This window comes from Microtus pennsylvanicus, chromosome 4 (assembly GCF_037038515.1).
Source record: "Microtus pennsylvanicus isolate mMicPen1 chromosome 4, mMicPen1.hap1, whole genome shotgun sequence".
NCBI classification, from domain to species: domain Eukaryota; kingdom Metazoa; phylum Chordata; class Mammalia; order Rodentia; family Cricetidae; genus Microtus; species Microtus pennsylvanicus.
The window spans coordinates 111,418,668-111,440,670 of NC_134582.1; positions in this window are offsets into that span (position 1 = coordinate 111,418,668).

Here is a 22,003-nt window from a genome sequence, read left to right on the forward strand (position 1 = left end):
GGGAAAGTTTGGAACTGGGGGAAAAAAAAGATCGGATTCATTTTGACTCTGTTCTTGTAAACACCATAAAGCCTACTTAAGCTCTTTGCTAACCCAGAGCACATCTGTGGGGAAGTGTTTTGTTTCTCCTTTCTACAGTAAGGTCAATTTCCAAGTCTTGTGACTTTATTGCCTTTTCCCACTAGGTTTCATTTGACTCTGGATAATCTTAGATCCCATTAGTTCATCCTTCTTTTTTTTATTCATTTGTTATCAATCACTTAGGAAATATTCATAATATTTTATGTGCAGGCATAGTAACAGATACCAAGAAAAAAGGGCAAGAGCAGATGAATAGATGCTCACCATTATGATAAAGGGAGCAGTAAAACTAAAAAACTACCTCACAAAATATGTAAGGAATATATATATATATATATATATATATATAGAGAGAGAGAGAGAGAGAGAGAGAGAGAGAGAGTCCTAGAGTCAATCGCGTATACACATATAGGAATAGCTTTATCTGCTTAAAGTGAAGCTTTTTTACAATAACTTTTGGGCTCCTTAAAGAGGCCTAATCTGAGAAACTATATCCTCAGCTTTTTTTCACTTTCTTCTCCAAAATGTTTCTTTCTTAGAGAAACACTCCATACTTTTAACATATTCATCCTGTCTTGAACCCGTTTTATGAAATGGTGTAGTATTTGCATATAACCCAAGAATCTCCTCCCTCCCATATATTTGAAACCACCTCTAGAGTACTTAAGATACTTAATACACTGTAAATGATGACAGAATGTGTATGTTCCATATAGATATTTTTTCCCTAGCATTTCCAATCTGCGTTTGGAATGAAGGCAAACCTAATAGATATTGAAGTCCATCTGGTTTTGGTTTTGTTTACACAAATATTCAATTAAAAGACATTTCCCAGCCATTTATTCCTTTTTTACATTTAGGTCTTAAAAGTCACATGAGACAAGCCATTATTAATTAAAGAAACAAATTGCCATATCCTCAGAAAAGTCACTGAACTCATCATGTGTCCTCCAGGGCCACAGTGGGGAGGCTGCCAGGTAAACAGTATCGAAAGGACAGAGGGGGATGCATCTAAACAGAGCTCGGGTTCAGGAAGTGCACAACTAGCAACTTGGAACATTAGGAAAGCTTGCCTGTGACTTAAATGCTATCTCCTAAGGTGAAAGACGTTTAAGGACCAAACAGGAAATGAGAGAATAACATGCAGAGACACAAATTTTGTCAGTGGCATGCATGTAAGAGTCAGAGTCGAGGTCACAGTGGTCAGAAAAGATGAATAACGTATAGTAAAGAAAGTTTAATCCAAGTGGTTAAGAGGCCTAGGGGAGATGGCAGAGAGGCATCTGGATGACACAGTAAGAAAGCCACGGGACAACATAGAAAGGGTACAGTTATGGAAGACAGTCAAAGTCAGCCATCGAGTATGTTCTAAAGCAGCAAATGTCACCCCCAGGCCCAGCAAGAAAAAAGCATTGATATGGTATCACTGAATCCTATAAAGTGTTTGGTCAGATATCAAAAAGTCGTGAGGATTGGAGATCAAGGCAAGTTGAGGACACCATGGAGTTAGAGGCTAACACGGACTCGGTCACCAGAGGGACAAGTGAGGCGTGACTTGTGTAAGGAGTGGCGTCTGAAGAGAAAGACCCTGACTGGACTTGTGACCCACAGTAGATGAGATAGGTCCGTGAAGGCTTCCTGGTGCTTTTTGTTTTCATAAGCATGAAAATATTCAAACATTCATTTAGGATAAGGAAATGAAGGTAAGAAACAAGTGATGGTTTAAAATAACATATTAAATATTATATTTGATTGATTGTGATCTTAAGGATGGAACCAAGAGTGAGCCTGCAGATGCTGGCATTGGATAAAAGACAGGGTACCCTGGTGGCCACTGACCATGTGAATGAGAGAAGCAAGAATGGAAGTCAATTCTAATGGTGAGGAAGAGCAGTGACAGAGGCATTTCTCTGGTGTGAAATCAGGATTACAAGACTATGTGCTCATGGTGAGGTGATGGGATCAAATAGGAACCCCAGGAATAATGGCAGAGTCCCTAAGAGCAAGCATAATGGGACTAGCACACTCAAAATCCCAAGGCTGACAATGGAGCCCATTAAAGATATAAAGTAGCAGTCTACTCTTGTGTAATTTTCTCCAACAGAGTCACCATGCTTCAGAAATATAGATGGAAAGAGGGAGGGTGAAGAAAAGCCAATGGTGGGTAAAGAGTTCCAGGCTGATATCAAACATGGTGGACAAATTCTATTCCCAGATGTCACAATTTCATCTGTGCTAGCTCAGGAAACTGATGTGGAATAGAAATGAGACTCAAGAGACACAGTGATGACATTCTCTGGGACACACAGAGCAGGAGAGTGGAAAGGAAAAAACACATCAAATATTTATGATGTGCTTGAGAATCACAGCATGTGCTCCAGCCCCAGGGTTCCATGGACACTGCTGAAGCTAAATCAACTGAGTTGGGAACCAAAGATGCTTTCTAAATTAGTATAAGTTGTGCTGATTGTTTGAATGTTCCCATTGCCTAAGGTCTGTGGCACATGCTGAATTCTTCTAAACTGGGTTTACTGGTTCTGTTGTTCTCTTAAACACAGAAGCACTTCACCTACAAGCCAATAGGCTACTTCCCAACTTTTGTGTGTTTCTAGAAACTGCCCTGTGTGGACAAAAGTGAATGCTTATAGACTCAACTAAGGGTAAAATTCAATGTTCCTAGGGAGCAAAAGTCTGAGAGTGAGGCTGTCCCTGATGCACAGCACCATCCCATCAAAGAGTCTGTGTTCTCACACCTTGAAGAAGATGTCCGCTTGTTTGGTTGCTCTGGTCCTTTATATGCCGGCTGAAAACATGATGGTGGTAAACTCCTCATCGTTTTTCTTTGCAGATTTATGCAGTTGAGACAATATTTTTCTGAAGGAACGTGTGTATCACGTATTAATTACTCAATACTTAGAAGACATAGTCAACATTGTTGCTATTTGCATGTCCTAAAACTAACAGAAGCCTGCCTGGTACAGGCAGGGGAAAGTTTATGTGTCTTCATGCTGGCTCATTATTTTACATCCGAGTTGAAAGTAATTTAACAATAAGAACATGGAGGACGGTCCATGCTTATTAGATATTCTAAGTTCCATCCCTCTTCTGGACAGAGGACTTTGCATTTACTTCCATCCCCAGTGGTAACTTGCGGTTGAGTGTTGGATTTTCAAATAGCTTGGGGATCTGGAAATGCAACTGGTGTTGTCAGTAAAAGTCCTCCAAAAGTCTAATGTTAATGTGTGTATTTTAGGGAGAGGTTGTCATGCCTTGATGTGGTTAGGTGACCAGGGTTACTGGATACAGGAGAATCCAGTCATCGGAACGCCCATCCTCATACGGGCACAGAAAGCCCCAAGTGAAATTGGGATGTCCCAAACTTCTCAAACTACTTTTGCCTTCTGTTGTTGCCATTGCTGCTGTACCGAATCGAAAGCATTCTTGGCCATTTACTTTTCCCTTTAATTTTTTAACCCATGGGTATTTTAAAGGAAAATGTTATCCATGTGTTTTTTATTCATTTACACTTAAATCATTAATAGCCAGTTTTGTAAGAGCTTTTTGATGTTCAAAACATTTTCCCAGTCCTTTTCATCAGCCATTTGAAGCTGATCTTCTTTGCCTTTCTTCCCGCTCTGCTCCTCACTTGGGAAACAAAACAAAACAGAAAGTTGAATTCCATTGGGAGTGGATGATTTTTTAACCCCAAGGAATGGCTCCCTTAAACCTTCAGCCCACACGCACCATTTTTTTTCTAAACTAGGATGTGTGAACCTTTGTGTCCTATCTCAGATACCAGGTACTCACATAGGATGGCTTTCCATTGTCATAACATTTGATGAAATTAGAAACCCTTTCTGTGAGCAATCTTTCTGTTAAAGTAAACGATAGTCTTTCCTCTCTGTTCACAGTCGCCTCCTCCTGTGTGCCACGCTGTGCACTCACCACACCTGAAGAGGTACCAGCTGTCCTACTTACCCCCATGAGGACTTCCGTCTTACTCGGGCTCTACAGTACTCTTCCTACAGCATCACACTGGACTGTGGCTCCAAATTCACGCCCACCGGTTCATCTAGATCACTGAACTTGTACACACGAAGAGCTGGCAGGAGACTGAGCAGTGCCGTGCCACTGTCGGGATTCCTAAACTACTTCCTCGCATGTTATGAAAAGCGAGCTTTGGCAGGATTCATTACAGGAAGAATGTTATTTGTTACGACATTTGACTTTGTATGGAATTCAATTTTATGCATTGATGACAACTGGGGCTTTCAGACCGAGCTTTCTGATGTATCTTCTCCTGGCACTGTCGGACATCTGATTGTGAGAACTTTAGCTCTTCGGAAGTCTACACACTCAGGCACCCAGAGGCTAATCCACAGGTCTGCTCACAGCCTGCACGCAGATAGTCAACCAAAGCAAGTAAGCCAAACATTAATGGAAGTACTAATGGGAAAATGAGTGCCTGAGTTGAGAACTATTTATAAATCAAACATTTACAAATATAACACCACATAGCAGAAGTCAGGGAAATCTGGATACTCTTTCACTTGCCAATTTAGTTCGCAGAAATCTATGGAAAGGGAACAATGATGGATCACTACAAAGTTAGTTGCTACGGATTTTTTTCTAATTGTGAAATACGTGGAAGAATATAGAGAACTCACTCCACATAACCAACTGGGGAAATAAATCAATGAAGTAAAGTGTTTCATAAAATGAAATACGTGAAATTCATTTATGATATGGCTCCAGGGAAAAGCGAAAGGATAGGGGGAGCTTTGCTCTTTAGTCCATTAAGTAGAAACCAAATTTCACAAGAGATTTATCATATTATACTGAGTCCAAATAAGTGATAACTTAGAAGCAAAAATTAAAGTATTAAGGATAATTTTACTCTTTAGTAAATGTATTTTAAATTTTTTATAGCACTTCTCACGTACTTCTACAATGTTTTATGTTTTAAAATACTTGCAGCACTTTCTCATTGTTAAAATAAAACTGAGTAACAAAAGAAACTTTAGCACTGAATTCTTACCTCGTACATTGCATATTTTTGAAAACATTTTTATTTTCTGTTGTTGTTTTGGTTGTCATGGTTATCATCATTGTGTGTATGTGTGTGTATGCATGTGTGCGTGCCTGTGCACAGCACTTATATGACTGGTGCCCACAGAGGTCAGAAGAGGGCATCAGATGCCCTGGAACTGGAGATAAAGACAGCTGTGAACTACTAAGTAAATGCTAGGAATCAAATCTGAGTCCTCTGGAAGAGCAGTCAGTGCTCTTGACAGCTAAGCAAAATCTCTCCACGTTCAAGCATATGGTTTTATAAGAGTTTGCCTCTGACTGTGTAAGACCAATGAAAGCTCTATAGTATATGATAACATTTTATCTTTCATAACTTCTGCTAAGGATTAAGCATTTGCCATTGCCATCTTCCTATGATCCAAGAAAATATAAAGCCCTTTCCTTAAATGACTACTTCTCTGGACTTAATCACATAGGCATCTCTATCTCAATTACCTTAGATTAATAGTCTATTTTTGTGAGCAACTCTTTCACTATGGATATAAACAAGCCTTAAGACTTTGCAATAGTCATAGTATTATCACTGAATTTATGTCACAAGTAGGAATTTAAAAGTAAGCATTCATTTCTACAGCAGACTTGAATTTGAGGGTTCTAATAATTTCTTTTACCCTAAAATTTATTTTCTCTAATTTAAGTAACTCTGGTTAAAACAGCATTCCTCTGCTTCTCGTTCATAAAAGCAGTTATTCATAGGGGAAACAATGTTATCCTAAATGACCGTTTGCATTGTTGCTTTGCCTTACCATCAGTTCATCTCTCTTCTCTTGCTTTTCCTTGCCACCATGAACTTGGAAATTGCTAGAACTTCCTACCAGAAAAAGGTTCTGAATAACTAAGCTTAAACTGTGCTGATCTCATTTAATCTTCAAAGAAACCTGAGAAACAGTCTGGTACTGTCAGCTCTCTCACACTGTAACAAAAGTGCCCTCACAGATGATTTTGGAAATAAAATAGTTCACTTTAACTCATATCTGGAGGTTTGAAGGGCATGGCAGGGTAGCCCACAGTTTTGTGATTTTCAAAGATATCAGCAGAGAATGACAAAAGCATACATTGGAGTAGACGTTCGCACCATGAACGGAAAGCAGAGCAAGCAAGAGAAGAGACAGGAGCCTCCCAGTGGCCTAAGAACTTTCCTCCTGGTACTATCTATTAACCATTGCATCATTTACCAGTAGTGATATATTAGAAACCAAACCTTTAGCACAGGACCACTTGGGAGCTATTCCCACATTCACGATGAAGCACGGGTGATTATTATTTACCCCCCCCCCCTTCACAGGAAGAAATCAGGACCCCACCAGTCAGGTCATTTGTCACTGTGGAGCAGCAGGGAAGAATCAACAGCAAACTAGTCCAGCTTGTGCTGTTTGCATCCCCTGTCCATGTTCTCAGCCTAGTGACTGAGCTCCTTTCCTTGTTTAGCAGTAACAGTGCATTTAAAATACCAGAACAAGCTCTGGCCCACTTACGTGCGCTATTTACTCAATTAGACAAATGGGATATGCCCAGCTCCAGGGACAAAAGGGAGAAGGGTGAGAGTCTTCTCTTCTTGCCCTTTGCAGTGTACGTCTGTGCACTTCTCAGGTTACACAAGGCCAAGTATCAGCTCTATTTAATCTCTATTTCTAATAAATCTGATACATGATTTCTGGCAATACAGTTCTTAGAATAAAATTTAACTCCATTAAAATCACTTGGAGTTCCAATAAACCATTATAGTGGGACTTTAGCCAACAGGAGGGAAAAACACCCAAATAATTATCCCACTGTTAAAGATGACTTTATAGGCTTTAAAATGACTCCTCTGTTTTCATATGTAAATTATATCACAATATCTCGAAAGGATAATTGTGGTAACTGCTTTAACATACTTTTCACTTCATGGCATTAAGTATAAGCACTTCATTGTCCAGGTATTTTCTTGGTTCAGTCAGTATTTGCATCCCATTTGTTCACCAACATGTAACAAATGTAAAGAAAAAGTGAGAGTGTGGTATGTGATAGTCATGCTTGAATCCCAAGTCATGGAAATTGTCCAGGTATTTTCTTGGTTCAGTCAGTATTTGCATCCCATTTGTTCACCAACATGTAACAAATGTAAAGAAAAAGTGAGAGTGTGGTATGTGATAGTCATGCTTGAATCCCAAGTCATGGAATTCTTCATCTCTCAATGTATCAGGGTAAGCAAAGAATTCATAAATCATGATTTTAAAATTCTTGTGTGCTTACTGTTGGGAAAGCCCATAATAGGATTTTAAAAGGCATGTGTGTGCTTGTTGTTTGTACCATTTTCTATATTAAACTTTAAAATTAAAAAAAAAATAAAGTCAAATATGTTGGCAGAGTCAGGAAAAGCTCCAATTCAAGGCCAATGTTTGCTAAATAGAAAGACCATGGTTCCAAAAAGGAAACATCACCACCACCATGAACAACATAACAGTACAATTCTTTTAGAGCCTAGAAATGCTGCAGTGTGTTTGGTAGGTTATTATCATCATTGATGAGAACAATACAAACAAAATTTTCTTCATTATTTCACAGTGAATTTTGAATGTATCTGAGAACATTCTTCATATTTGAATAACACTAGATATGCATTTTCAGTTCTTTACATGTAAATCCAAACTGTATGGAAGAAATAAGTGAGTTACAAGATGACCTTCCTATAAACGTCCTGAGTGAATTAATTTCATCTGTCTCACAACATAACTTAAACTTATTGGAGGCAAATAACTTCACCAAAGCAGTCAAAGCCAAAAGAGCATTTGACTAACAACAGCTGCTTAATGAAAATTAAGATAAAAATGCGTCTATAAGTGAAAATAAAAAAAATAACACCCTTCCTGCCAACGCCCAGGGGTCACTGAAGAGAGTGTATAATAAATGGACTAGAATACAGCTTTTTCCGGCCCTAACAGGGTAACTCGGTGCTTGGTGACAGCATGAACAAGAACTGTGTAAAGGCAAACCAGACCAAATCACAACATAGAGAGAGGAGTTGTCACACAGTCCCCAGATGAGAAAGTCCTAGTTGAGAAGATATTAACAATTGACAGCTGCTGGGCCCCTGAAAAGTCAGCCATACTCCATAGGACGTCACACAGCCAAAAGCACATGAGTAGCAACACAAATTAGTCTCAGTAATGCATAGAAGACACACAGAGACACAGACTTAGGACAGGCAAAGGGTGTGGAGAACTAATTTTAAAAATGGGAAAATGTATCACTATGTAAAAAAATAAATTCAAGAAAGTGGCTTTTTCATTCATTGACAACCAAATATAAAACAAAGAGTTACTTTTTATGGACTCAGTGATTCCACACAAATTTTAGATGTCTGCTTATATCAGTCATTCTGCATTTCTTGTGATAATGATTCAGTGGTTTTACACTTACCTCCCCACTTTCCACTCGCATTAAATCATCCTCTCCAAATGAGGTGCTTGGGACCAAAGGTTCTCAGCCTCCTAAAGGGTTAAAGAAGTCAAGTTACTTAAAAAAAAATAGTGGAGGAAAAGACACAAAGGAATCCTGTTAGGGTCTGGTGAGGATTAACAGACCACAACACTAAAACCCCACAGCATCCTTCAGCCTTCTGAAAAAGTGTACTAAAAACATTAACATGGGAACAACCAATGAAACATGGCAATAAACGAGGACAGCTCTCTACACCTCTACAGAACCACACAAACAAGCACTTTAAAGAGCATCATAAATCAATCAAGTTTTAACCATATCCAGAAAGGCTGAGAGCAGAGGAAGGCCTAGTAGAAGACAGAAAATTAAAATATCCAGTCTGTGGTAATTCAAACAAAAATCAAACCAAAATCACCCAAATCAAACCAACCTTGGTGTCTGGTACTGAGAACAGCAGTCGTATTGTTAAAGAAATACAATTTCTATTCTATGTGGGCTTTTCGTGTTTTTTTTTTCGCCTAAGGTTGTGCATTTGTATGGACAGGATTTGCAGGAGGCTGCACACTTATAGCACTGCGGATTGTTCATTTCTCTAGGCAATAAACCAGAGGCCCTTGGTGTGCTTTCAAAGTCTGGTGGCCTAGGGGAGTCTGCTGTACTGCAAGGGCAATCTCAGCCCTTCACGCCTCAGAGAGCAAAGGTTGAGGGACAACTTCCACCTAAGCACACAGTCAGTAATCTCTATATAAAAAAAAAAATGTCTATGCAGATCTCAAAGCCTACTCCAGACCCTGTGTATCTTAAAGTTTGGAACTGTAGGTGTAAGGGGAACCTGCTTAGGAAGTACTAGGAAGAAACTTGGAAGGAAAAAATGCTTAAGGAATTGAGGAGAACTTAAAGGTTCAGTTCATTCTTCCAACTTGCTGTGTGTGTTTTTACAGACTGTTCTTTAATTAACTAAGTCCACACCTTCAAATACTTCCAAATTAAATTGGAGATCAGATATCTAATCGTATCTGTCCAGTGTCTAAAGAGCCACACCCCTTTGAGAACTGAGTAAGTATTCCTCTGCTCACAGCTATGTCTTAAACTTCACAGATAACATGGAGCTTGGGAACATCAAAAGTTAATTGATAATAGCTGGATAAAACACAAGCAATTGCAATCCTCCTTTGTTCCAAAGGAATGTGCTATAACTGCCCACATGACAGGAGGTCAGTTTATATTAATTTCAGCTTGGATAAGCATGTACTGTTAGATTCTAGAAACCATGTAAATTTCGAGAGACCGGATTTTGGACATAAGTCATAGACTGCACCATTGTCAAAATGGTTGACATCTAGTATAAAGTTCTCTCTCCTTCTCCTCCATCCTTTCTTTCTGATGTGTATGCGTCTGTCTCTATCTTACTTTCTCTCTTTCTCTCTCCCTCCAATATTTATACTTTTAAATTTTCAGATAATCTAAAACCATGATATCTAAAAACAAAATTTTCATGCTGTTTTGTGTTTACCAAAAAGCTTTAGAATACAAAAATGTGTCCCAGCTGCCTATTGTGCATTACATGGAAGTTTCCATATTTAGCCCTTCTGGTATTTACCATTTCCATGTTCCCTGTAATCTCTAGGGCAACACAAGTTCTCCCAGACCTCTATACCGAGCATGAATTCATGAAGAGGACGGCTACATATTTTTCCTTCTCTAGGACAATGCATTAAATTTAATGTATCTTAAATAATTGTTACAACTTACTATATCCACAACCTCAGATTGATCCCAGTGCAGTGATGCTCAGTGATGTCAATACTCCACTTGGAAGTGTCACCAATATACAGGTCATCTGGAAAGAAAATTAAACAGAGAAAAATCTGATGTTAAAGGACATCACAAAGCAATAGGAATCTGCAGAACATACCACCTAAAAATTAGGTCTTAAACACTAATGAATGCACATTCTTTTCAGCATCAAATGGAACTTTCTCCAAATTTGAGCACATATTAGGACACCAATACTCCTCAAATTATTCTATAAAATAGAAAATGAAAAAAATTCAAATTATTTTTCTGAAGCTAATATAATCTTCATACCAAAGCCAGAGTAAAGACCCAACATAAAAGAAAATTATAAGTTAATATCTCTAATGAAAATGTGTGAAAATATTTCCAATACAATCCTTGGACATTGAAATCAACACACTTCAAAGAGATTATTCTCTATGATCAAGTATTCATCTCCGACTTCATTACAGAGATGGAAGAGCTATGCAAAACCCATAAATCAATAAACATAACTAATCACATAAATATACTCAAATGTGGAAACTCTATGACTACCTCATTAGATTCAGAAGGAAACTTTGGCATAATGCTAAATACCTTCATGATAAGAGTCCTGGAAATTCAGAAGAGACCTTTGGCATAATGCTAAATACCTTCATGATAAGAGTCCTGGAGAAAATTAGAACACGGGGGACATATCTAAACATAATAAAGTCAATATGCTGGAAGCACACAGTCAACATCACCTTTAGGAAAAACTGAAAGAATTTCCACTAAAATAAGAAGCAAAACAAGTATGTCAATACTCTCAACTTGTTCAATATAGTACTTGAAGACATAGCTGAAGACATAGCTAAAGAAATAAAACAGTGAAGGAGTTGGAAAAGGAAGAAATTCAGACATCCTTATTTGCAGATGATACAATACTGTACAAAGAAGATCCTACAATTTCTACCAGGAAACCTCCACAGCTAGTAAATACATTTAGCAAAGTATCAAAATACAAACTTAATACCCAGAAATTAGCAGCCTTCCTATACAAAAATGGTGAACAAACTGAAAAGGAACCCAGGAAACAAGACCATTCATAATAGCCTAACAAGTGTCTTGGAATAAGTCTAACTTCAAAGAACAAATCTAACTAATTGTGCAATGCAAACTTTAAGCCACTGAAAAAGGAAACTAAAGAAGATGGAAACTCTTCCCATACTAATAGATCCCATAGGATTAATATTTGAAAATGGCCATCAAACCAATGTAAATGTACAAATTTGAAACAATCCTCATCAAAAACCCAATGTAATTCTACACACACACACACAGACACACACACATACATGCACAAAATCGAGGCATGATGGCACATACCTTTAACCCCAGCATTTGGGAAGCAGAGGCAAGCAGATCTCTGTGCATTCAATGCTAACCTGGCCTACAAACTGAGTTCTGAGACAACCAAGGTTATTATGGAGAGAAACCATGTCTCCAAAAACAAGAGAAAAAAACCACTTAATTTTCATTTTTGTATTAGTTACCCTTCTGTTGCTGTGATAAAACACTATGACTAAGGTAACCTGTAGAGAAAAGTGATTGTTTGAACTTACGGTTTCAGAAGGATAAGAGTCCTTATCCTTGGTAAGGAATCATGACGTCAAGTGGCAGATATGGCAACAGGCACGGGAAGCAGAGGGCTCACATTTTGAACTTCAAGCATGAGTGAGTCAGAGGCAGAAAAAGCAAAGTAGAAGCAGGTAAGAATGTTTACTCCCAATGCTGTAGCCCCAGGGACACACTTCCTCCAGCAAGTCTATACCATCTACTCTGACTCAAACAGCACTACCGACTGGTGAACAAGTATTCAATTGCCCAAGACTATGGAGGATAATTTTCATTCAAATTCCACTACAGTATGGAAACACACACACACACACACACACACACACACACATAAAATCTGATTTATCCAAAACAATCCTGAACAATTTAAAAAAAATAAAACAAGACATAGGAAAATGCTGGAGGTATCAATATCCCAGATTTCAAATTTTATTATCCAGGCATAGTAATAAAAACATCAAGATAATAGCATAAAAACCAAAAACTTTATCAGCAGAATAGAATTGAGGACCCACACATAAGCTGACACTTCTGCAGCCACCTACCTTTTGACAAAGAAACTGACACTGCATACTGAAGAAAAGACAGCATCTCCCAGAAATGATGATCAAACTGTATAACAACAACATGCAGTGTAAGAAAACCTGATCCCCAGTTCTCACCCTGCACAAAAGCCAATGCTAAGTGGACCAGTGACCTCAAGATCAGACCCAACAGCATGAATGTGATAGAGGAAAAGTAGAGACTACACATGTACTCACTGGTCCAGGAAAAAACTTTCTGAACAGGACCCCAGTTGCACAGGCATAAGACCAAAATTTAATAAATAGAACCTCAGGAAGCTAAGATGATTACATACAGCAAAAGACACCATCATTCCAGTGAAGAAGTGGCCTACAGAATGGGGAAAAAAAGTTTTATGGCTATAAATCCAACAAAGGGTTAGTATCCAGTATATACAAAAGTAAAAATCTAAATGCCGAGAAAACAAACAATCAGATTTTAAAAATGGGGCATGTAGCTAAACAGGGAGTTCTCAAAAGATGAAATACAAATGGCTGAGAAACATTTTTTAAAATGTTCAGCATCCTTAACCATCAGGGAAATGCAAATTAGAACTACTTTTAGATTTCATCTTACCCCGTTCAGAATGGCCAAGATCCAAAAAGCAAATGACTACAAATACTGGCATGGATGTGGGGAAAGACATACACTTATTCACTGCTGGTGGGAGTGCAAACTAGTGAAGCCACTATGGAAATCAGTCTGGAGATTCCTCAAAAAGCTAGAAATAGACCTGCCACATGATCCAGCTCTACCACTATTAAACATATGTCCAAGGACTCTGTATCTTACTATAGAGATAACCTGATCATCTATGTTCATCCCTTCTCTATTTACCATAGCCAGGAAATGGGAACAACCCTAATGTCCCATAAAATGATGAAGGGATAATGAAAATCTGGTGCATTTACACAATGGACTATTATTTAGCTATTAAGAAAATTGAATTATGAAATCTACAGGTTAATGGATGGGAACGGAAATCATTGTTTTGACCCCGAAGACAGGTGGTTCATGCTTTCTGTCACTGTGGGTGTTCTCTTTGCATCTTTAGATATATGTGCTCCATTGGGAAAGCCCATCAAGGCTAGGGCATTTTAAAATGCTATGAGGGGCCGCTTCTACCAAAGGGTGAGAAAATGCAGTGGTATAAGAGTTAAAGGGGAATAAAGGAATGGGAACGGTTAAATTGAGGGAAGAAACCGGATAGAGTAGAAGGGGAATATTTAGAGGGATAAGTACCACTAAAGACCTTTTGAAAGTGCCACATGGAAATCTACTATTATAGAAGACTCCTAAAATACATACATACACAGATATAAATGCTTTGATCTAAATGATGGTCACCTACTCAAGGGAATGATGGCTTCCTTTGCTGCACTGAAGTTTTTCAGTTTCATGAGGTTCCATTTATTAACTGTTGATCTTATGCTTGTGATCCCGGGATCCTGGTTTTCCTGGACCAGTGAGTTCAAGTGTAGCCTCTACGTTCTCCTCTATCAAATTCATAGTGTTTGATCCTAGTTTGAGCTTCTTGATCCTTGTTACCCAATAACAGAGTGCCAAAGGCCCTACAAGACACCATGGGCTACAAATTAGAAGCCCATGGCAGAAATGGGTTACTTCTTTTTAAGTTGTTGACCAATGAGATCTTGTAGACCTCCGGACATCCCAGGTTTTTGTCAGTGGTCTTGGTTGCCCTCCAGAACTTGATGCTAAGACACTACTGCTGAAAACGACACAAACTTGAGTGCTAGAATATGGAGATGTCAAGCTAGTTTTGACCTAGAAGCTTTATCCCCGCTGGCTAGCTTTCGTAGTTCTGGACTGAACTGTGCTACTGAAAGGGATAAGGGATCATCAGTTTGAATCAGCTGTGAACCCTGAGAGCTACAGTAATGGCTGGTCTGGCAAACCGTGCCCACATAGACAATAGTAGAAAGACTGTCAAGGGAGTAACTATCCTCTTTTTATTTTTAATTAATGCACACTCCACAAGATGGCACTCATAACTGGCACCATTTTTCTGGGCTAAAGACCTGGGGCAAGACAGGGCCTAGGCCACATACTGGAGAACCTCCTACTGTTACAGGCTAAATGACCAGTGTTTCACTGACTCCCAATGACTTAGATATCTCTCACTCTTGTACAGTGAATCTACTTTCTTATAGTAATTCGTGATTATCAGAGACTACAACTGGTCCAGTTGTAGAGAATAAGAGATTACACCAATGCTCAGGTCTAAACACATATATACCACACCCCTCTCCTACCAAGGCTCAGAGATCATTGAAGAAGAGAGGGAATAGAGAGTATAAGAGTCAGAGGTAATTGGCGTCTGCAAGAAAACAGTGAATTTTGGATGGCAGTTATATAAATAAACTCACAGTGGCTATGATAATATGCCCAAGACCTGCTCGACCTCTACCTGAAGCAAAGCCAAACCTAGAGAGTTAGAGACGTGGGCATGAAGTCCCATGCCTAGGTAAGGATTTACATCTGGTAGTAGATGAGAGAAAGAGAATTCATTTTCCTTATGGGTGTGACCCTTGATTGGCTGAACAAGCTCTAGTGGAATGTCCCACATCCAAGAGTATATGAGCTGCAGAAATTGGACTTGACAGATAAAAAAGGAACACAGAATTTGATGGATTGGAGTAGGGGAAGTCTGGGAGGTATTTGGGAAAGGGGGTGAATATGATCAAAACATACTATATAATATTCTCAAAGAACTGATAAAATTATTAAAAATGTATAATTTGAGCAGAAATTGTCCAAAAATACATATTTTGATTAGTTGTGTAATATGGTTTATAATATTCAAAATATTTAAAGTAGTGTATAGAGATCCGTGGAATATTAAATAATTCATGGAGTATTCCAAAATATGCATACTACAAACTCTAGCAGTCAGATGAATCTAAGGCTACTTTCATGGGAAAAAAGGGAAGATATTCAGACCCCCACACATACATAGACACCAAGGACCTTGGCAACAGAAGAATTAATAAAAGTTTGCTTTGCTGCAGTGTTCTTCACACAAAACATCCACCTGCACAGCATCTATTGTCCAGAAGATATTTAATCACCTACAACTCATGCGATTTCTCAAATACAACTATAAATGACATCCAGTGACATTTTTAACTACCTGTTTTTAAGTACCTACAATCTATAAGTACTTTCCAGCTTTAGCCATATTCTCAAAGGTCTCATAGTTCTCTTACTTTTAAACTGTACCCCAAACACTCTGAGACTATCCAGTGTCTGGTCCAGTGATTGGCATTCAAGAAATGTATGCTGCATGGGTTTGTCACAGGCAGCAAGACTGGAGATGTTGGAATGTGAGCCCCATAATTTGCCCATCTCTGCTTATTCAACTAAATCTGTATCAGTACATTGTCTATTTAACCCATTTCTTCTATAAGTAGAATAGTTTACTTTTGACTCCACAATATGAGTGTTTTTCAAATCCTTGTGTGCCAAGTATTATCTATAATAAATGTAGCAGTTCATGTCTTGCTTCACATCTCTTAGATTACTCTTTGTACAATGTAGAATTTTATGAATCTTTAAAAATTTATAAGTTGGTTACCTTTGTTGTTATTATAATTGTGATTATCATTAAAATCATGATTTTTATACCTTCTAGTCATTTCTTATCTATAAGAAAATTATAGGTTTAAGGAAAATATTGGAAAATCAATGGAATTTCCATGGGTTATCATGTCCATCCATTCCAATTGCCCTGTGCAAACATATCCATATTAATACTTTTAGATATTACTAACATTCTCATCACTGTAACATTTTATTAAAATTTCATTTTAAATGTCATAATAATCTTTTGGTGATTTATTTTACTGTTTTGTATGATAAATAACTTTGTAAATCACCACAACTCTAACTTCAGAGACAAAATAAAACCAAATATGATATACAAATATTCTATCCTTTGTTAAATTCCTTTATTACAATTGATGCTCTTCCTGATTCCAATGTCTTTCATCTTTGCAGCCCCTACTCTTCTCAAGGACTTGAGTTGAAAGAATTTTGTTAATGGCCAAAACAAATAACTGCATATTAAATTATATGTTCTTATTAGCTATTTTGTTATTATATTAAACCTTTAACCTGTCTGGAATATACTTTAGATTGAAGTGTAAGAAATTAATATTAGCCGGGTGGTGTTGTCACATGCCTTTAATCCCATCACTCATGGGGCAGTGACAGGAGGATCTCTGTGAGTCTACAGAGCTATTTCCAGAACATCTATGGCTGCTACAGAGAGAAATCTTGTCTCAAAAAAAAAAAGAAGAAAGAAGAAGAAGGAGAAGGAGGAGGAGGAGCAGGAGAAAGAAGAAGAAGAAGAAGAAGAAGAAGAAGAAGAAGAAGAAGAAGAAGAAGAAGAAGAAGAAGAAGAAGAAGAAGAAGAAGAAGAAGAAGAAATTAATGTTATTTCAGTTTCTTTCAGAATGTACACGTTACCAATGTGATGACCTAATAAATACCTTGCTCTTTCAAATTGCTCTGTAGTGATTTGTTATTGCAGCCTATGAAACTAGTACAAATGTGATGTCAAATTTTTCAATCAAAAGGTAAAAGTAACTTATATCTAAACATATCCTATAAACTACTTTTGAAATCCCTTCATATAGAAATCACAAAACGTTTCTATAACGCCACTGCATATATACCACTTCAATGCATACAGGAGGTTAATTCACTGAGAAACATTAAAATTCTAGTGGACAAGGAAAATAACAGGTTAAATTAATTTAAAAAGAATTACATACTAGAAAAAAATAACCATTGTGAGCTATCAGAGGTAGCCATGACTTTTATGTCTGCACATCTTTACAAGCTATCAAAAACACTTGTTATCTAGAACAATAGAGCAGAAACACATGATATTTCTATTTATTTTGTTTCTCCTCTGGTTAAAGTAGAAGTAATTTCTCTATCAAGTCCCAACTAGTATCATGCTTGTGGTTGAGGATAATTGATCTGAGGTGGTGAGCAAGGATCCCAGATTCAACATGCCTTTCCTTTGGGGGTATGAAGAGAAGCGGCCTTGAATCCCCTTTCTTTCTAGAGTTTTGATTTATGGGTTATAGTATAAAAAGCAATAATATTAAAAATTCAGTTATATCTGAGCTAATACAAAGCTGAACAAGCTTAATGGGTTGTAGGAACTGCAACAATAAGAGCCTGTTACAGATTCTAGGTGATCTAATCTAAAAGTTACCCTGGAGTCTAAGAGGATTCCCCTTGTGGTATGTTCTGGGCTCAACAATGACTGTCCTATTAATAAATCACTCCAAGAGGTAAAAGCAACTTTAAATCAAAAAAAGCTATTCTGTCACAAAGAGCATATCAGTTATAGACAGTCTGGCTGTGACTTATTACTAAATCCTTTTTTCCATGTGACTTTTCTTCTTTAAACTCATATACTTTATTTATGACAATAATTTAAATACTAACTATGTAACACTACTAATTTAAGTACAAACAAGGTACTCAAAGGGTCTTTTCATGAGTGAAGTATGAAGAACATTGACTGTTAACAACAAAATTTTAAAAAAGGAAAATTTGTAAACTTTGTAAAATATGGTGTATGAGTGTAAGTGTATGTATAAAATCATATATATACACATGCATAAATGATTATTAAATCTAAACTTAAATATGAATAATAATGAGGCAAATAAGTGTACATTATTTGCATTGATGCATGGGTGTGCATAGGTATGTGTAAGTACACTTGTCAACACTATATATATGGAGGCTGTTATCTCTGAAGTTGGTGGGTAAAAATTGCTATCTCCAGTTTTGTCCACCCTTCTTCCAAAAAATAGAGTGGAGAGAAGACATTGAGAAAACAAAGATAATATTTGTCACATGGGAATATCGTTTCAATAGAAAAGTAAGAATTAAAAACTTTGGTAGCAACAAGATGCCAACTGAGAGAGCTGGATAGTCCTTGGGCTACACACCCTAAGCAGGCCACAGGGTGTGGTTACAGGTATTTCAGCCCTAGGATCACAGAGTGCTTCAACCCGCCAGGCAAAAACAGTCCCTTAAGAGAAAGTTTGCAGGTCTCTAAGGTTTAGACTTCTGGAGGCTCAGGCAGTCTGGGAACTAAGGCCTAGACGCTGGATCTAAAGAACTCCCTGCTCTTCAGGAACCTCAGGTGTAGAGAGTTTCAACTCTGGGCATCTTGCTGCAGCGCTTTTGGGAGGAAGCCTCCATCATCCACAGAGTTTTGTGGAAATGATGTGTTGAAGCCTGAAGCATTCCCCAACTTATTGACAAACTATCTGGGCCCTGGTTGACTGCCTGTTTGTATGCATGTAAGGTGAAGCAGAGGACCAGTCAGGGAAGCACCATTAAACCAGCTGTTTCTCATTGTTATGGTAATTTTTGCAGGCATCTATCTTCAGTTTTAGACTGCATCTTATTCAAGGCTCTGGATGTCAAAAGCCATAGCTTGGAAGGAGTGTTTGGGAGAGCATGGGAGGAGTCTTTCTTTCATAGCTCTTGCTGCTGCTTTGACAACTGGTAAATGACTGTTTTGAGTTTCCTGCCCAACACAGAGCCCTGAAACAGGCAGGGTGCTCTGTATGTCAGCCCATCTATTCCTATATCATTAGGATTTCTTCCTCTAGCACTTCACCTTGTTTTTTTTTTGTTTGTTTTTTGTTTTTTGTTTTTTTGTTTGTTTGTTTTGAGACAGTCTCTTGTTGAGCCAGAAGATTGCTGGGTTAGTCAGAGTGACTGGTCAGCAAGTCTCTGAGATCTGCTTCTCTGAATCCCAGTTCTAGGGTTGCAAGCACACCATGAGATAGTCAACTTTTACATGGATTCTCTGGAGCCAAACATGAATTCTTGCACTTGTGAAGCAAGTACTTCAGACGATGGCCATTTTCCTAGTCCACAAAATAATTTTTTTTTGTTTTAAAGAAAAGTGCTGTGAGATTTCCCTAGATAGCATCCAACTGATTAATTTGAGCATGAATTAATATTTGAATTTGTGGAGGTAAGAAGTCTAAAATCAGGATGCAGGATGGGACCCCCAATGCCATGCTCATGCTGGCATCTGAATGGCTTCTGGAGCGATAGCCATCCTCAGCAACCTCAGTGATCTTTCTCTTCCTGGTCTTCCTTTGCCTTTCTCAACCACCCCCACCACTCTCAGTCACTTTGACATCCCAAGACTTACTCACCCTTTCTTTGCTGCCTTTGCTTTCTTCAGTTTTGCTTATTCTGAAACTATTTTACCCCAGTTTCTGCTGTCTTGACATATAGCCACCTTCTTTTCTCTATCTCTCTCTATTCTCTCAAGGACACTAATAGATCTAACACCTGCCACAATCCTGCATGGCCTTATTTTAATGTTTTAATATAATTACGTTCATAAGAATTCCTTTACAAACAAGCTTGCCATCACACCTTCAAGGGTTTGGGCATTAACGCATTGGTAGAGGGTCAGCAGCAAACAGTTCATCTCACTCCATAGTCATTCAGGTATAGAGACAGTTTTCCAAGTTGATTCCCTGACTCAATGAGAAAAAGTTTTCTGTTGTCCATTATATTTACTCAATTACACAAAATGTATCCATTTTTTTGTAAATTTCCAGTTATTTGATCAGGTCATTCATCAAGAATGCACAAGAGTTCAGAAACCTAACCACAATGTGTAACTGCTCTGATTCCTTAATGATAATGTCAGTGAAGATTAAACTTCATTACCTCATAGCACCTCTTAGCAACATGATCAGAATCCAGATTGGTTGATAATAATCAATTAAGTCCTTGTTTGAATAAAATAAATTTGGAATATTAGTAAAGTCGTGGAAGGAATTGGCTTTGGACTATAAACTCTTACAAGTTTGCATAAGATGGGCCACTAAAGGGAGGTTCTTATTAGCAGCATTATTAGAATTCCAGGAAGAATCCTGGCATTCCAAGGTTGTCCAAGAACAAAATAAAAATATCAAGTGAATTTAAATATAGATTTCAGTGTTGACCATTTGTAGATACTGTATCACTTTAAAAGATCTCCAAAATATAAAACATGAAAGGTAAATTGAAGTACATGTCCAAAATATTTTATGTATTAAAGCAAAGTATTGTATAAAGGTAACTAAAACTATAAGATAATACATATTTTATTATAATTAAATATTCCAATAAGTTATGTGAAATTTCAATGACCATCTGCAATGTTTTCATTTGTTTGGGAGGGAGGATAAAATTCAAGGAGCCAGCTACTAGATCCTGCTAGTGTCCACTCAATGTGAAAAATAAAAATAACATTTTCATCTCAGGGGCCCATAAGAACGTGAAAATTGTTATAAAATGGTTCTGGTTCTGTAAATGACAGAAGAAACAGAATTATTACCAAATCTATAATTTCAAGCTTAACACTTAGCTCGTGGGAAAGAGAGCAATTGAACAGCAGTTGAATGCTAGGAAATTCTGGAAAAGGCATATGGTGTTGTGTCAAATGCTAAAGAACTGAAGATTCCATTCCTACAGATAACTCAGAGTGCCAAAAAGCAACATCTTTATCTTTATGTAGAGTAAGTAGCAAATGTTAGGAAGTACTGGGGCACTGACTACTTCCCGGGAAGACTGTACAAGAGTTCAGTAAGGGATAGCTCCAGAGGCCCCTTCTCATAGAGTGGAAATTGTGGCAATACTGCTGTTACAAGCAGTCCTGTGAGGAAAAAGAGGAAGCCTAGAAGGTCATGTGATCAGAAAGTTGCCATAAAAAGTAGAATAGCTAGCTACCAAACTTCTTGCCACTAGACTTGGTGTACCCTCCCAATTAACTGAGATTGTGTGTGCAGGAAGTTCCCAGATGAGAAGGCAAAAAAAAAAAAAAATACAGCAGTGTTTATAAAACAGTTAGCCCTGCTGAAACCCCTATGCTGGAAGAAAACCTGGGACAGAGACTGGTCCACAAGGTGAGGGCATTAACAGAAAGGTATGAACTCCTCTTTGTGTGTCAGATTGGGTTGTAGTCCCACACCCTCCTGGAGAAGTTTTCAGTGATGTATGTCAAGTGATGTATGACTGGCAAGCCTGTCAATAGACAACATTTACTTATCATTTAAACTGCATTGTGCCCTGCTCCAGTTTGGTACTATTACCAACACTACCACCTAGTCAGTTAGTGAATCCAGGATTCGTTCTCGTGGAGTCTGACCCTGGATTCATTTTCTCTATGCAACATGACCCTTCCATAATCACAGTCTTGTGTGTCCTCAAACCGATCTGCAGATCTCTTTGTGACTTAGTTAAAAAGAGAATAGGACTGGGGAGATGGCTCAGAGGGTAAAAAGCTTGCCACATAAGTGTAAGAACCTGAGTTCTAATTCCCAGAATGCATGTAAAACAGGCAAAGTCGCTCATGTTTGCAATTCCATTGCCTTTGCAGGAT